This window comes from Myotis brandtii, unplaced genomic scaffold (genome assembly GCF_000412655.1).
Source record: "Myotis brandtii unplaced genomic scaffold, ASM41265v1 scaffold297, whole genome shotgun sequence".
In the NCBI taxonomy this organism is placed as follows: domain Eukaryota; kingdom Metazoa; phylum Chordata; class Mammalia; order Chiroptera; family Vespertilionidae; genus Myotis; species Myotis brandtii.
Genome location: NW_005361351.1, coordinates 585,912 through 591,616, shown reverse-complemented (window position 1 = coordinate 591,616; position 5,705 = coordinate 585,912).

Here is a 5,705-nt window from a genome sequence, read left to right as displayed (position 1 = left end):
TGGCCTGACCCCCGCTGCGGCCGGCGGAGTCCCGCCCCGGATCTCTCCCTTGGCAGCGCCTGGGGTTGTCATATGCGATTGTCATTTGCAACTTGTTGTTTTTTTTTTCTAGCCTGCCTCTTTTCTAAAGGCGAGAGAACCTAACGTGTTTTAAGTTCAGAAATCACTTTTTTTTTATCTTTTTTTCCGGCCTATGTAATTCTTGCTTGGTGTCGCCCACCCACGTGCGGCCTTAGGAAATTTAGAAGAAAAAAAAAACAACCTTTTAAAAAAATAACCTTAGTATGGCCCTAGCGGAGTAGGTAGCTCAGATGGTGCGTTGTTCCTATAGCCAAGGTTGCAGGTTCGATACCTGGTCAGGGCACATAGAAGAATCAACCCAGGAATGCATAAATAAGTGGGAAAACAAATCAACGGCCCAAGATGGTTTGGCTCAGTGGATAGAGCATTGGCCTGCGGACTGAAGGGTCCCGGGTTCCATTCCAGTTAAGGGCACAAGCCCAGGTTGCTGCCTGCAGGAGGCAGCCAATCAATGGTTTTCGTCACTGATGTTTCTATCTCTCTTTTCCTCTCTGAAATAAATAAAAATATTTTTAATTGATGTTTTCCCCACCCTCACTCTCTCAAGTCAATAAATTTTTTAATTTTTTTTTAATTAAAAATAATTCTTAGTACTAGTAAGCACCCAGTAATGAGCTGGTGTGTGCTCATAGACAGCATGCAGGATGACCTGGAAAGAACTCAACTATGTGTGGCCTCTGAGCAGCAAGGAGAGATTTCAGAGGTAAAGCAGTTAAAGAAATTCCCAAGAAGATTTGATGAAGAACTTCAAGATCTGAAGGAGCAGCTCTCCGGGATTTGTCTGGATCCATTGAAAGGATTAAGTTCAGTCCTCTTTCAGGAAGAGCCAGGCACAGTAAAGCAAAAAGTCCTTCCTACCCCCGAGAACAAGTTAAATTTATTGTTCACCTCCCTGCCAAACTAAGCAAATTACAGGGTCAAGAAAAACAAATTTTTTTAAGCTATATGCTCATTTGGGCACAGCTACGAGTGTATAATTGATGTAGCATACTGAAAAAGATGATTGCCAGTTTTGTTTTTTAAGCTTGGCTTTTTTGCCTTGACAGTTTTACAATAAATGTCTTATCTTTGTGACTGTATTTACCTTGCTGAAAGAGATCATTATGCTAAGAAAATGTTCTATTGGCATTATTTCTTAAGTAATTATTAATACCATTTTTATAAATGGGTATAATTAACTCATAGGCTGGAAGCTTTTGTTAAAATGCTCTTTTCTCCTTCCTAATCACTGCCTGTAATTTGTAAACATCTGTCTAGAATTGATTAAATGACCCCGTTTGGATAGGAACTGAGTATCACGGATGTAAGGTAAAAATTAAAGTGTTATAGAAGGAAAACCTCACAGGCTAATCCCTCTAAAGATTCCCTTTACACAAAGCTGAGACATTAGGAGAGAAATGTTAAAGAAAATAATTGCTATTCCCTGGCTCAGTGGTGGAGTGTTGGCCTGTGCACCAAGGGGTCGTGGGTTCGATTCCCAGTCAAGGGACCTACCTGAGTAGCAGGTGTGTGCAGGAGGCAACCAATGGATGTGTCTCTCTCACAACGATGTTTCTCTCCCCGCCCCCTCCCCACTTGGTCCAGCGGATAATGGAAGTGTACAAACTACAGAGGCATTCTCTGCTTGGGATTCACATCAGGAGGGTATCCAGCTTCTCCATGGCCTTCAAAAGCGTCTTATCCAAAACACCTGCTGAGCCTGGAGGTCAAGAGGAAAGGCTGCCCTTATTGTGGGTCTACCCCTCTGCCCCCACCTGAATGAAACTTCAGAGACTAGACTGTTTTATCTGGGGCCCTTCTCCCTCCCCTGCTCTCCTTTGCTCCCATGTTCGTGGGGGATCTTATTATTATTTTTTTAAATACACTTTTTTCATTGATTTCAGAGAGGAAGGGAGAGAGAGAGAAACATCAATGATGAGAATCATTGATTCGCTGCCTCCAGCACACCCCCTACTGTGGGAGGAGGCAGCGAGTCCACAACCCAGGCATGTAGCCTTGGCCGGAATCGAACCTGGGACCCTTTAATCCACAGGCTGACGCTCTATCCACTGAGCCAAACTGGCTAGGGCTGTGGAGGTTCTTATTAAAGTATTTGGCTCTCAAATTTTGTAATAAACTTGCTACACCATTAAATAATAATAATAATCAGCATAAATAGGGGGAAGGCCAGATTTTATTAGGAATTAAGTCTGTGCCTACTGAGAGCTATAACTAAAACCAACTATTAAAATAGTAGCTAATCAGTATATGAATAGGTTTACTAGTAGGCCATGAGCATAGAAGAAAAGTTCCCTTGTTTGCCTTCATGTCCCATACTACCTCCAACACACATACCCTTTTTTTTTTTTAGGTATAAGCAGAGGCTTGTGTTCTCAAATCTATATATATGAAAGGCTAATATGCAAAGTGTCCCCTCGGGAGTTCAACCAAAGTCTGGAAGTTGAATCGCTCACTATGACGTGCACTGACCTCCAGGGGGTGGCGCGGAACGAAGGAAGGCCCTGGCCGGCAGCCGGCAGCTGGGGAAGGAAGGCCCCGATTGGCCCTGATCACTGGCCAGGCCTAGGGACCCTACCCGTGCACGATTTTCATGCCCCGGGCCTCTAGTGTATATATAAAAGCCTAATCGACCATCTGACTGTTCGACTGCCCCACCCAGTCCCGCCCTGCTGGCCATCTTCTAATTAATTTCTTTTTAATGTGCACAAATCCATGCACCGGGCCTCTAGTATAAAGGCCTATACAAGTGATTTTCCTAAAGACCTTGACAACCAGTTTTTAGCCTGTGATAGGCCTGCATACTCAGCAGGAAGAAAGTTTGTATTTCCTTCAAGATTTACTATCAAATATCAGCTGTATAAGAGCTATTCAAACGGAATCTTGCTAAACAGAACTGCCTTCCTTCATAGTTAAATCATTCAGATTCAAGAAAGAATGTAACAACTTTTTACAATGTTTCTTTGTCCCATAAGGAGAGTTTGAGAAGGTATGTTATATTGGACAATGCACCTTTCTTGGGAAGAGGGAAAGCAGTTTATATTTACTACAACTTAATTGGATTTGTATTCATTAGTGACCAAATAAATTTTTATAAATAGACAAAACTCAAGTGCAAAGTTTACTAGACTGTTGAACAAATTATGTAATAGTGGGTGTAACTGACTTTTGGTGGCTAAGCAGATGATGGCTTAAGAAAGTACTGCTGTTGCTCTCCAAGTAATCAGGAGTCACCATGGATATTTATACTAGAGGCCTGATGCACGGATTCGTGCACCAGTGGGGTCCCTCAGCCTGGCCTGCACCCTCTTGCAAACCGGGACCCCTCAGGGAATGTCGGACTGCCGGTTTTGGCTCAATCCATCCCCTAAGGGATGTAGTAGTGCGCAAAACAGCAGGCAACTGGGGAGGAGCCCTGAACTCCGGCTGGGCGTCACGCTGCTCCCACTCATCCCAGCCCGGCTGCACTTGCCACTGCACCTGCCACTGCAGCTTGGCAGTATGCTGCCGCGGAGGCAGGAAAGGCTCACGCCACGCAGCTGCACTCACCAGCTGTGAGCCCAGAGTCTGGCACCCATCAGTCAGCTGAGTGGCGCTCCCACTGTGGGAGCGCACTGATCACCAGGGGGCAACTCTTGCATTGAGTGTCTGCCCCCTGGTGATCAGTGTACATCATAGCGACTGGTCTGCTGGTCATTCGGTCATTCAGTTGCTTAGGCTTTTATATATGGGTATATCCTTATAAACAACAGAAATTTATTTCTTACAGTTCTGGAGACTAGGAAGCACAAGATTAAGGTGTGTCTGGTGAGGGCTCTCTTCCTGGTTTGTGCTGTCTTTTCACTGTGTCCTCGCATGGCAGAAAGCATAAGAGATTCCTCTGGCTCTGCTTTTATAAACTTACCTATATTTTGAACTGACATGAAATACTGACCCTTTAAAAAAAAAAAACCACTAGCAATAACGAGCCTTTTTCTCGTATTGCCATTAGCCGCTGAATGTTGAGGCTTTCAAGATTATCAGCTGAGCCTGCTGGCACAGCTTGGTGGTTAAGCATTGGCCTACAAACCAGGAGGTCATGGTTTGATTCCTGGTTGGGGCACATGCCCAGGTTGCAGGCTTGAACGCCAGTGTGGGGCATGCAAGAGGCAGCCTATCAATTATTCTCACTCATCATTGATGTTTCTATCTCTGATATTCACTTTTTAAAAAACAATATCAGCTGAACTATGTTTCCATGTTTTAAGTGAAGGATATTTCATCCATATTCAGAAGAAATTACTGACTAACTTGAAGGCATTGGATGAAATAACTGAATTTAAAGCTAGTAAGTCTCAATCTAATAAAGTTTAGTTTTATTGACAATTCAAGTCTATGGCCCTGCAGAAGGAACAAAACAAAACAAAAAAACTGGACTAATCTTCAACAGATTGAGTCCCCCCCCCCACTCCAAATTATTGTCTTCTCTTGCATCTTCTACCCCACCTATTCCAGTTGCCAAGGAACTTGGTAGAAAACAAATACTGTTTAGAGTGAAGTGGCTTGAAAACCACTAATTAGTTCATGTAGCAAAAGCCACAGAAGATAGTTCCTGATAGAGGAAAACCTTGGGTGTGGGGGAAGGAGGAGGTTGGTGGAGAGAAGTGGAAAACACCATTAATATTGAAAACATTTCAGTTTCCAAAATGGCTGCAGAATAGGTAGAAGCCACACTCACCTGCTCCCACCGCCAGATTTAAAGCTCAATTATAGAGCAACCAACCTGATTAACCAACTGAACGCTAGCTGAACTGAAATATTATAACTAAGGACTTACAGAAGAAGCCACATGGAGACGGGTGAGAAGGGCAGATACACAGAAAGGGCTGGCCCCTGCACCCCTGGGGTGGCAACTGAGAAGCCAGAGGGATATCTTGACTGCAAAACTCCCTCCCCCAGGTGTGTGGTGCACAACCTCACACATGGATCCCCAACTCAGAGCAACAGAGATGGGAAGAGGAGCCTGAATAGCCTCTAGTGGTGAAAGTCAGTGGGGATTCAGTCTGTCTGGGGGGGGGGGGGGGGAGTCTGCTAGAGACCCAGACGCCACCTGCCCAGGGTCCAGCACTTGTATTATTACAGCACCAGCCTGGGGAATGCACTGCCTGGTCCTGCAACTGCTGGCAATGCCACTCTACCTAGACAGTGCTCAGCCCGCGGAAGGGTCTGCAGGCTGCAATCAGCAGGGTGGCGCTCCTTTTCTGGAGAAGTTCTTGGTAGACATTCAGTGAAAAGAGAACCATTCTTCCCCATCTCAAGCACCCAGCCTGCACCCCACACACGCACCTGTCAAACCACTTGGCCTGGTGTCCACTCCCTGTGGTCCCACCCTGCAGAGTTCTGTCACTCAAGGGGATCAGAGTGCCGCCCAGAGCTGGGACTATCATCAGAGCACTGTCTCCAGGGAGGCTTTTGTCCGGGAATCAGATGGGCAGGTGCTGGGTTGTGTCTGTACATCACAAGGAAGCCACTCCTATCTCCCTTGGGAATTCAGCCCTCATATCCCGGTGGTAAGGGGCAGAAGTGTCTGCCCCCTCCTACAGACTACTTGGATCTGCCCTTCCAAGTCCCACTGGCCCTGCCCTGCT